At 41.8% G+C, this 12,379-nt stretch overlaps 1 protein-coding gene and 1 long non-coding RNA gene across 3 annotated transcripts in view; both read right to left on the reverse strand.

The window, feature by feature from the left end:
- Window positions 1-12,379, reverse strand: part of Gabrg3 (gamma-aminobutyric acid type A receptor subunit gamma 3) — a 623,439-nt gene that overhangs the window by 413,383 nt on the left and 197,677 nt on the right. The window lies entirely within an intron of this gene.
- LOC120099822 (uncharacterized) overlaps window positions 1-12,379 on the reverse strand; it is a 138,613-nt gene that overhangs the window by 86,282 nt on the left and 39,952 nt on the right. Inside the window, exon 1 of the long non-coding RNA XR_005499100.2 lies at window positions 1-12,379. This exon is cut by the window's right edge and continues 39,952 nt beyond it. This is a non-coding gene — a long non-coding RNA (uncharacterized LOC120099822).

Raw genomic sequence — 12,379 nt, forward strand, 5'->3', positions numbered from 1 at the left:
CTAATGACATGGTTAATAACAATGGGGTCTGGATGCTGCAGCAGCCCAGCCAGCTTCATGGGGATCTCAGAGAAACGGAGCTTTGGTTTTTCTTTGGATTTTAGACAGCATCTCATTATGATATCAGGTAGATGTGGAGCTTGAAACCTTCCTGCCTCAGCTCCCTAGTGCTCGAATTACAGGCGTGTGCCACATCATAACTTGGCCTACATGTTTTAATGTGTCAAAATCTGCCCCAGAAGTATAGTATATCATTTATAGGCTTTTCTTTAGAAATTTAGATCCTATACCTAACAAGTTCCCTTTCTTATTCTTGTGCTCATATTCATATTATAAGTGATATCATATTGTTCTTGCTTTTGCTACAAATGATCAATTACTTTTATGAAAATGAAAAAGAAACAAGTGTTTCACATTGACTCCATATCTGTGCACCTTTGGGCTTTTCATCCTTCAGTGGATCCTGGTTTCCTACCTAATTTTCAATTAGCCTGAAAAACGTCCCCACTTAAAGTACTTATGTCAATTATGAGTCAGCTCTTATTAATTGTAAACTTTTATCTCACTTCATGTTAAAGACACTTGGACGCCTTGTTAAAGACGCCTGGACATGGGAGTGTGTGTGTGTGTGTGTGTGTGTGTGTGTGTGTGTGTGTGTGTGTGTGTTGCTGACATGCACTTGCATGTCCATTCTGACATGCACCTCAGTCTGTTCAGGAGGCTATGATGGTCAAAGAATAACCTTTGGAGTCATTTGCCTCAGATACCTTTCATCAGGTCTTTTGGACAGCATCACATAGGCCAGTTTCAATGACTTATGATTTCCAGGGATCATCTATCTCCATCACCCACCTCATAGTCCTGGTATTACAGACACACAACTACCAAACACAGCTTTTTCATAGGTTTTGGGGATGCAGGTTCAGAACCTTATGATTTGGTTTTAAAGGCAAGTGCTTGCCGATTAAGCCATCTCCTGACCCTGGATATAGAATGGTTTTAGTTGTCAGTATCTTTCTCTTAGGTATATTAAAGACTCCACCCCCTTGTCCTGATGTTTTCATTCTCTCAGTGACATTTCGGCATTTCTCACCAACATCACCCCTTCGGCAGCATCATTTTCCCCTCTGGCTACTTTTGTTTCCCTTTATTGTCTGCTTTAGGTCTGTGATTGTACTCACCCAGGTCTTCAGAACTATGGAAGAATGAATGTCTGTTCACGGTGAGGGTCAGTGGTGCCTGTACAGGCAGCAGCCAAAGAAGGATGAATGGAAGGCGGCCCCCAGAGAAAGCAGAACTAGCTGACTGAGTAGGAAAGAGAGCTGTGTTTACTGCCCACTACAGCATCTCTCATTTAGTATCTCCACATGCTGCTCAGTCTTGTCCACATCCTGATGTTCTAAGTGGCTTCCCAGGCTCGCAATATTCATTAGCAATATTCTTATATTCTTTTTATAGAAAAAAAAACACACAAACTTGACCACATGCCTAAGAATGGAGTAAAAGATAAAGAGGAACAGGATATTGACTCTTCCATATAGCTAACTTCAATAGTAGCTTGGGCTTCTGAGGCCAATGCAAGGGGCCCAGTCTGGGGAAAGTGGAAGCAAGGACACATATACACAAGGCTATCTTGACGGGCATATGTAGCCTCTCATATCACAGATGCCTCTGTCTGCACTGCAAATCAGAATCCAATGTCTTGTTATAGAGAAATGCAGCCTTGACGGGCAGCATGTGACAAATCCAATATCCACACGATGATACACTCACATCTGAGCTGAATGAAGCTCTGGAGTATGAATGCTTAGGTGATTTTTCATTGTAACTTCTAGAAGCCAAGGCCCTGGTGCACAAACTGGCAGGTTTCCTCTTTAATGAGATCTGGAAATGTGGCATGAATCCTAACTCTCTGAACTCAGATGGAAGGTATTCTGTTTTCATTCATTCATTCATTCTCTTTCTCTCTCCCTCTCTCTCTCTCTCTCTCTCTCTCTCTCTCTCTCTCTCTCTCTCTCTCCCCCCCCTTCTCCTGAACCACTCATGAACTCATAAAGGCATGAAGCCATGAAGCCTGGCTCCTCAGTATTCTGCTGTCTCATCATGCTATTCATTATTCATATCCTCATTGATTCAAGGGCTTTCCCTGACTTCCTCCAACAGGAAATTCTCACTCCAGCCCTGAGACTTTCCCATGACAGGTCCTCTGCACACACTGCTCTTCCACTCCAAGAACAATGCCTTTGCTCAGATTCAAGATATTTACTTCCAAGGGAAGGACTCCCTACTTTACTCTTCAGAAGGTTACCCTTTGCATGTCTCCTGGGATCTGTAGGCAGTGACCAACAGTGGAGAACACATTGTCTGTGAATATCAAATGAATGGACCTACCCTCTGAACCTCCTTGCTTCTCAAGGTCAAAGGCTCCTACATCTACTTGGCTCAGCTTGGCCTCTGAAGCCTTGGCACACATGGGCTAGCTTTTCTGGTAGACAAGAGCAGCAAAAACTAATTCCACACATGTGCAGCTATGGCTGTAGACTTCTGCCTTCACACTGGCAGAAACCAGAGTTTTATTCCAGGGTTTATTTCAGTTCATTTAATCTAATAGAATGAAATGTCACAGTCTCGGTGGTTTAACAAATTTGGTCATATTGTTTTGGGGAGGATTGGAGGTGTTTAGAAGTTTGGGATGGAAAAGCCATTGAGTGCTCAGAGCTAATGAGCCATTATGGGAACTTAGAAGACAATGCTGAGAACAGTGCTAATGGTGGCTTGTAACATTTCAGAAGGAAGTTTGATAGTCCTTTAAAGATTCCATTAGGGCTGGTGAGAAGTTTGAATGATGTTGCAGAATATCTGATCACACTGTGGAGCCCAAGATTGTGTTGTTTACTGGAAAAACCTGTTCCTACTTATGCTGTGGCTCAGCCCTAGCACACACCTTTAATCCTTCTGACTGAAATACAGACATGCTCTTTGTACACATTTTTTAATTCCAAACAATGAAGGTAAAGTTCAGTTGTAGAAGGAAGCACCCATTTTTGAAAGTGATGTCTAAAAGAGTGACAGACAAAGTGACAAATCAGAAAAAGATTTGACAGAATAGAATATGCACAATTCTTACAAGGAGAGAGAGAGGAAAGGGAAGCTACTTAAGAGAGCAGTGCAGGGATAATGAGCAAGAGAAAGGAAAAAGAACAGTTCTCCTGGTAGAGTGATACAGTGACAGGTTGCAAAGAGAACAAGCTAGACATAGGTGAAGACAGAACAAGTTAGAGAACGAGAAGGAGCCAGAAGATTAGAACAGATTGCCAAAGTTAATAATTGGCCAAGCAGAGCAATTCAGGGGAGGTCAAGAGAGAGGCTGAATTGAATCAGTCACTTCTGAGAGGAGTCAGTCAGAGTTCATAAAGACTAAAAGGGGGTGAGATTATTCATCAGCAAGTCTCAGAAACTTGGTGGAAAACATTCTAGGCTTAGATTAGATTGTGTGAAGGAAAGAAGCACAGAGGATGAGGCCTAGGTCAGCATAGAGAGACACTAAGCCTCCAGATGACAATTACATCAAGAGAATATAAGTTACTTTTTATAGAATGAAAAATTTGTAGTTCTGGTCAGCTGAGGGTGAAAAACTGGTTGTTGTTAAGAAGAGATGAGAATCCCTAAAGTGAAATCTTTGCTTTGCTGGAACATTTGATACTAGTCAGCAGGGGTTGAAGAATCAGCTCTGATTAAGAAGAGGCCACATTAAGGCAAATTCTTCTGGAAAGTGTTGCAGTAACCATACTGCAACAAGGAAGTGTTTCTTCAGGGTCAGCTTATGGAAGCTGTGGTCAAGGAGAGAGCAAGGCTGGACCTTGTGTTAATAGCCAGACTTAGTAATATAGAAGGGTTTTCCAGATGATATTGGTTTTGCAGGCATGAGGGTTCATGGAGAGCAGCTGAAGCTTCACACTGTGTAAAGGCCAGGAGAGGCCATTGATGGAGGTATAGCCTCAGCTATACAGTAGGAGAGCCATGATTGAAGGGCTCCTGGTAGGATGTTGAGGCTTGGCCCGGTGGGAAGGGTAGAATCGTGAAGGAGGACTCAGAAAACGCTATAGGTGAACGTTTACCTCAATTGCAGCATAGATCTAGTGTTTGGGAGATGCTATTACCATTGGTTGATCACCAAGGAGAGCAATAGCTATGGGACTGGAGTCAGCCTGAGCATCTAAGATAAACAGTGTGAGCTACAAATGGAAAAAGCAGTGGGGCTGCTCAAGTCCTTGCTGCATAGAAGATCATGAGCAAAACTCAAACTGAGCTTTTTACACCGTTGGACTTTGGTTTTATTATTTTATTACTTTGGTTTGGCTATAACCATGTCATGGATTATTTTCTCTTGGTATAAGAAAGCATTAAATTCAGCTTTGATTTTATAAAAGCCCATGTCTGAGAAACTTTGAATATTTTAGAGGAAGTTTGAACTTTGAAATAAATTTTGAGTGTTATTTTTTAAAAACCTAAATTTTTAAAGTGTTTAAAGATTTAAAGACCATGGTTTTAACAGGATATTTTACATTGTGATACTGATATTAACATGAGGTCTTGGGGACTGACAGGAAAAGAAAGGTTATGGTTTAATAGGCAATGTGTTCGTGTGTAAAGTGGATAAGTGGTCACTTGTGCTGGTTGGTTCATGTAAACTTGACACAAATCTAGAAATATCTGGGCAATAGGAGTCTTAATTGAGAAAAGGCATCTATATATGATGAGTCTGTAAGCAAGTCTGTAGGCATTTTCCTGATTAATGGTTAATGTAGGAGGGCCCAGCTCATTAGGAGCTATTCCTGGGAAGGTGAGCCTCGGTGGTCTATGAAACAAGTTAAACAAACAAATAAGCAGATTTATTTTTGCAGTATATGCTTTGGTTCTTGGCATCTGTTTTTGCTTCGAGTCCCTGCCCTTCAGTGATATAATATGAACAGAGAATAATAAAATGGACAGTTTCCTTCTCGAGTTCCTTCTGATCATGGTGTTTTATCACAATAGGAACTTACCTAAGACAAGGCCTTTCTGAGGCACTGATATAAACAACAAAAGCTGTTCAAAAGATCTTTGCCTCAATGATCCAATCATCTCCTAACACTGTCACTCTAAATGTTAGGATTGTGACCTATATAAACATTCAGACAAGCAGAGGGTCGGTACAGAAAATAATAGGAGAGACGTTTTAGCCAATCGGCATCATGTTCTTTCCTTGATCACTGTGTGTTCTTGTCTAGTCACACAAGTGTGGGGTGACTACCTGTTGGGGAGTAAACAATAGAAGTTAGATACTGAGTGAAGAGTCCAACTTGATACACATGAGACATCTAAAAATTCTTGTAATGTAGCATGGTATGTTGGCACATGCGTGAACCTCGGCCCTTCAAGGAGCAGAGGAAGAAGGCTGGGGAATCCATGTTTGTACAGAGTGCAAGGGCAAGGGTGAAAGAGAGGGCAAGGACAAAAGCCTGTCAAGAAAACAAGCACAAAGGAAACATTCTCAGCCTCAGGTTGCTCCCTACAGTGGTGGCAACTTAGACATTTATTCAATATCTGTGTGTCTTCTTTTACTGCACCAGCAGTCTTTAGAAAACTCCTCCCCAAACATTCAGAGCACCATGATGATCAGGCTGCTGTTATCCATAAAGACACAGGGCCTGACAGGCTGTCATGTCTGCTAGGAAACCCAGTTAGTGAGACATACAGGGTTTATAGCCCAAGTTTACCCATCTTCGGATTGTGTACAAAATCTGTGAGTCTGTCTTCATAAATGGAAGGTGAAAGAGTGTCCTGGCACTTGCCTGAAGGATTTTGTCCCTTCTTCCCCCACTGACCTTTCCAACTAGGTAGCAGCATTTAGTGCTCTCTGTTCACCAGGTTTGTGTCTGAGAACATTCTTGGGTTTTCTTGGGGGATGAGGAATGCAAAGTGGTGCAGTTGACCCCCAGTGAAGACCATGGACATGGCAAAGACCATGGTCTTTGTTTCATGTTATCTCTGGGCACTCATCCCTCTTGTCTTCTTGTAAAGAATATTACTCTTGGCCTCATTAGAGGCACATTTCAGGGGTTTACAGGCATACATACATAAATAAATACATGTGCACACAAAAATACATATATACACAAATATACTTATATGCACACATACATAAATACATGAACATATAAACACATACATACACACATGTGCTCGCTTCACCTCTGCTGACCTCTTCTGTGTTGTTCAGATTGTTAGCCTCACATTCTAAGCTATATAGTCAGATGCAGATAAACTATATCAGGCTGTAAATGTAGCTAAGCAGAGAGCAACCAGAATATCTTAGTGCTGATTTTAGCATTTGCACTGCAGATGAGCTTTTCATGCATGGGTTGGAGTATAGAGGGGAGGGTGGGAGGGGAAGGGATGTAAGAAGGGGACTGGAAGGGGAAGAGAGCAGTTTGAGTTAAACCCAGGAAGAATGAGGTGCCATTGCACTTGGTGTATCTTGAAGTCCTGGGTGTTGTGGTATTTGGTGTTGGATTTGAAGCAATGCCCATAAGCAGTGGTTTTATTGAGCCCTGCCCCTACATCATAATGGACTTCTTTGCTGAACTGAGTAGATTGAAATTGAATTGGATCAGTTACTTCTAATGCTATGCTGAGTTTCTTCATTCCCCGGGAAGCAGCAGGACCTAGTTGCTTTGTCATTCCATGACCAGTGTCACCCAGGCTGATGGACATCACAGCCATGTCCCTGGTGGTTTATTTCCACAGATGGGCTGTAGTTAGTGGGCTTCATCCCAAGGGGCTGGAGGCATAATCCTACAAAACATCCCCAAATGTAGGTTCATCCAAAGAAGAGGGCAGAGGGTTTCCTGCAAGATCTTATCTTGTACCGCAAGTTCCAGAAATAGCCACATCAGGGGAGAAGCACAAAATTGACTTCGCTCATCCTGCTAATGACTACGAAAACCTCCAAAAGAAAGAGAGGTTGAGAAAACATTAGAGGTAGAGAGATGACTCAACAGTTAAGGCGTTGTGCCCCTTTTCTAGAGGACTTGAGTTTGATACGCAGTAGCCAAATTTGATTGCTCTCAACCATCTGTAACTCCAGTACCAAGGAGCCTAATGTCGTTTTCAGGGCCTCTATGGTCACTTAACCTAAAAACACACAGATAAATACTCACATTATATATGTACTGTAGCAGTTTCCTTCCAGATTAAAACCTTCCTTCTTGGTTTCTTAGAACAGGATGTTGGCAAGGAGATGGAAGAGCAGGATAATCTAAGGAGAAGAAAAGCACTCCACCTTGCAGGGAAGCTCCCTGAATATTGATGTCAATATTCAAAATGCCTTCAGGAAGTCCCTGAAATAGGCTAGATTCCAAAGAATCTGGGAATGACAAAGACTGCTACACTGCTGAGAGTTACTCTCAGAAAAGCAATGCAAAAATAAACAAACAAAAATAAAACCACCAAACAAAAAACAAACAAACAAAAAAAGCCCCAACAACTCTCAGATGAGCTAAACTACCTACAAGAGGATCAGACCAGATCAAGGCCTGAAAGAAGCAGAGATCAACTAAACTGCCTAGAAGAAAAGTACAACTGAAGCTGCCTGAAAGAGCCTCAGGCCAGCTGAGCTATCCAGAAAGGATACACTCCAGCCTACTGAGCTGCCTGCAAGTTGTGCAGTGGGCTCCAAATTTCCAGTCTTTGTGAGCTGGAGTAAGCTTTAGTGATGGAGCTGTCTTTGAGTAACTAACTCCTCATTCATATTCTTGTAACCCCATTGTTTCACCAAGCTGGTTTTCAATGATATCTGAACTCTGGTACATCATCTATTCTCTATCTAGGCTGAATAGACATTAGTCCATATCTCCCAAAGAATAGTGCACACATCAACACAAAGTCTTTTAAAATCTTAAAGAAAAAAATTAAGGTGTTATGACAAAATTTGGCTTAGTTATTTATTCCTCTCTTCTTCATTGTGTGAATATTGAAAATGGACCTTGGTATCACAGAATACATAGGATCCCATTTCCCTACAGCATCCTTCTAAAAGAGAAGGTTATTTGTGCTATTACTTTCAATATCAACCTTACTCTAGAAGGTCCAATTGCCAAAAGACATAGTCAGAACCACCGAAAGGCTGGGAGGGACCTGTGTGAAATTCTCTGCACTACTTTTCTTCTATTTCTTGGTACTCTACAAAGCTCTACCTTGTCTTCTTACCTCCGTCCCCCATATGCATCTTGGATATATGCTTTATTTTCTGCTTCCTGAAGTAAGACAACACTGAGCTTGTCATATCCTTTGAAGCTAGCAGCCATATGCTTTCTGGTAGATGTGACAGTTGTCCTGGATATTAGTAATGCCAGCTTATAACTCTGAGCATCCTCTGCTTGTCTGACAGTCCCTGGTGGACCTGGGAGTTCCTTAAGCATCTCGCTTTGCAGATACCAGGGTGTGCATAGATAGCTCAGCCATTGATGGAGAGATGGTGGAAAGACAGAAGTCTCATTTGGAAAGGAAAGTCAGTGGAAAGCACAAAGTCCACCCCAAAGGAAGGCTGCCTGGATAAGCTCTGAATACAAACTAGACATGAAAAATTTCCAAGAACTTGGAACTGTTTTAAAATTTCCAAAGAGTTTTAGGAACAGAAAAGGATTGTGAAATCTAACATTGGGGCTGGCATATGGATACAGTAAGGAAATACAAATTTTAAATTTTTTCTCAACTCCCAGTCAGCAGCAGTGTCATAACAAGAAGAAGACTGGAGTGGGAGTTGGCAGGCCACATTCCAGAGCTCATAGGTTCCTCTAACACAAATTTATATGGTAAATGAACATACATACATACCATCAATTACACAGGACTCTGCTTCATCTAGGAGAGAGAAATGACCCTGATTCTCAGCCTCCATTAGTTTTTGTTACCCAGGTCATAAATTCTCCAAGTTTTGTTACTCTAAATATTTAGAGATCCCTTTATTACGTCTAACCACTTTGAAAGGAGTTGTTATCTAACTGCGTCTGAGCTACATTCCTAACATCTTCCAATGCTGCACCTCTGGTATACGAAAAGTCACTCTTCATTCACAAGCTGATATGTGTGTTACTGTGACTTCCATATTAAAGGGAGCTTAGGACTGCACCTCTCATTCACAACAGCAGTCAGCATATCACTTGATGTCTAAGGACTAATTTAAAATTTTGTTACCCATGAGGTTTTATTGAAAAAAAAAGATGCCCAGTTTAAATTAATCTCACTGGACTAATCCAACCATTCTATAAAGCAATTGGTCTAGAATCTTCAAAATATAAACACATAATAGATACAACACAGCTACAAAGAATCTTCATCAAAAAAAAAAAAAAACAGGGAGGAAGTAGGGAAGGACACTGGGTGTAGAAAAGGTGGGGTAGTAAATGAAGCATAAAGGAGAAACCTTTGGAAATCTGCTTCATAATCTAATTTTTAAAGTAGATTAACATAGTTTTAATTTAATTAGAAATTTTGAATAGTCTGCATGTGTGGATAATGTTGTCTGTAAAAGCCATGGGTTGTTAAACAAAAATTTCAGTGCCATGTATGAGATTCTTGTCTATGCATGTTCTTGGCTCTGAGGTTCCAAAGTTTCTCTAAACAATACAGGCTATTGCTACTGCTCTTGGTGGCCCACCAGAACTAGATGGAGGGAACTTATTGCACACTTTGGCTGCAGGCAGAAAAAAATCAGGCTAGAATTAAACTAGAAGTTTCGTTTTTGCTGACTAGCTTTCATTGTACATTAAACACTGTACAAGTCACTAGGGGAGAGAATTCATAGGCTTACCTTGTGGCCCCGAGATACCAGGCACAATGAGCGCACTGGTGCAATAACAGCATGAAGATTGTGGACATAACTAACAACTTTCTGATTGAATTGGGTTTGCTCCATGGAATATTTATAGCTGTTGGTTTCCTTGAACACAGGATTCAGCTCCATTTCACTTCCTGGTACCCCTTTATTACTTGAACCCTCCATTTTATATTTTTCCATTCTAAGGTTGTTACAGTTGTTTCGAAATACTCTTCATGATATTTAACCAAAGAACAAAGTCTCTATTGGGTTGTTTTGAGACTTCCTCTGTCAATGCAATTAAAATAAATCTTTTTTCCTTAGCCTCAGGTAGACTTCAGAGAAGGGCGAAAAGCAGCCACATTCTTCACCAAAATATCACAAGAAAAGTCTCTTGGCCATATCCTAAAATCCTTCTTTACTAAAACCTGTTGGGCTAGGTCTGCACAGTTCAAATCACACTCAGCAAGAAAGTCTTCCATATTCCTACGATGATGGCCCATTAATCCTTACTTAAAACATTCCACTGCTTTCCAAATCAAAAATCCCAAAACCCACATTCTTCCAAACAAAAGCATGGTCAGGCCTATTACATAAATACACCAGTTCCTAGTACCAACTTCTGTCTTGCTTAGAGTTTTACTGTTGTGAACAGACACTATGACCAAGGCATCTCTTATAAGGACAACACTTAATTAAGACTGGCTTACAGGTTCAGAGGTTCAGTCAATTATCATTAAGGTGAGAGCACGGCAGTGCCAGGCAGACATGGAGCTGGAGGAGCTGAGAGTTCAACATCTTGTTCCTAAAGCATACAGGAGAAAACTGACTTCCAGGCAGCTAGGATGAGATTCTTAAAGCCAACATCCACAGTGACACACTTCCCCCAACAAGGCCATACTTACCCCAACAAGGCCACACCTCCAAATCGTGCCACTCCTTGAGCCAAGCACATTCAAACCACCACAATGGCTTCCACTCTCCAACCAAAAGAAAGAAGGCTGGCTGAATGCACTCAGAAGATTCAAGATGTTCTTTAACTCTTTCAAAATATAGTTAAACTTGTCTATAGCAACTAGAGACAACTATGAGAAAACAAATACAAAACAAGATTCTTACCTAACACCACAATTAAAAGTTAATTTACCTGTGATAAAGACAATTTAAAAATATAGAGAAAAGGGCTGGAGAGATGGCTCAGTGGTTAAGAGCACTGACTGTTCTTCCAAAGGTCCTGTGTTCAAAATCCCAGCCACATGGTGGCTCACAACTATCTCTAATGAGATCTGACGCCCTCTTCTGGTGTGTCTGAAGACAGCTACAGTGTGCTTATATAAAATAAATAAATCTTTAAAAACTATAGAAAAAAATATTACTAGCCATGGCAAGCCACTTAAAGCACTAAGAATAGAAAAACATAAATTAGACTTCTTTTCCCTTGAAAATTTTATTTATTTACCAATAGTTTTTAAACTTTTATTGGTTCCTTATAAGTTTTACATCATGTACTTCAGTTCCACTTATCTCCCTATTTCTTCATATCTGTGTTCATACTTGCAACCACCCCCAGAAAATAAAATACACAAACAACAACAACAAAACCCACAGCACAGAAAACATCTCATCGTGGAATCTGTAGTGTGCCACAGTGTGTCCCAGAGTATATTTCTCTGTCCACACTTCTTTACTTGCAAATGTTCATTGAAATAAGTCATTGGTCTGGTTCGAGATCTCTGGCTTCTGGGACACCATCAACATTGAATCCTCATCACAACTCCACCTGTTTATCCTGTTGTTGTTCTGTGTCATGGAGATCCTGCAGCTTTTGAACAGCAGGACTGGCTGTTTCAGATGTCCCAACCATTTGCAGATGATATAAATTTTGGACTGGGCCAACTCAGAGCCCTGGATCTGGCCTTTGTGGCAGCTGAGCTGGTAGCCAGCTCTCACACCAAGGCGAGCTCTCCAACACTGCTCTGGCTAGGCCCCCTGAAGTTGCCAGCAGCGGGAAGCAGGATTAGCTCTAGTGCTCTCATGCCCTGAGGGCTGGCTCACCCACACCCATGCCTCCAGATCCAGCTGCAGTGTGCTGCCAGGCAAGGTTTGGGGCCCACTCTCTTAAATGATGCAGCCTATGAGGGGCTGGGAGAGCTATCCTACTCTCACACACTTGGGGCTGGCTCACCTTTGCCTTCGCTATCAAGGTCAGATCTACTGTGTTGCTCAGGCAAGGTACAGGGCCCACTCTCCCGGAATGCTAGAGCTGGCAAGGGACAGGGCTCCCTTCTCCTCAGTTCTCCCGACTGCCTCAGGTGGCAAGGGGCAAATGGAAGAAAACATTACCCCCACACCCATGCCACCTCATACAGATGAGGGTGACAGGGTCACCTCTCCTACATTCATACCATTGGGGCTGGCTCACTTATACCCCTACCACAGAGCCTTACTATTTGGGGTGGGCACAGGGCCTGCTCTCCTAAGTGTTGCTGCCACTGAGAGGTAGGAACAGCTCTCCAGAGC

This window comes from Rattus norvegicus, chromosome 1, assembly GCF_036323735.1.
Source record: "Rattus norvegicus strain BN/NHsdMcwi chromosome 1, GRCr8, whole genome shotgun sequence".
NCBI lineage: Eukaryota > Metazoa > Chordata > Mammalia > Rodentia > Muridae > Rattus > Rattus norvegicus.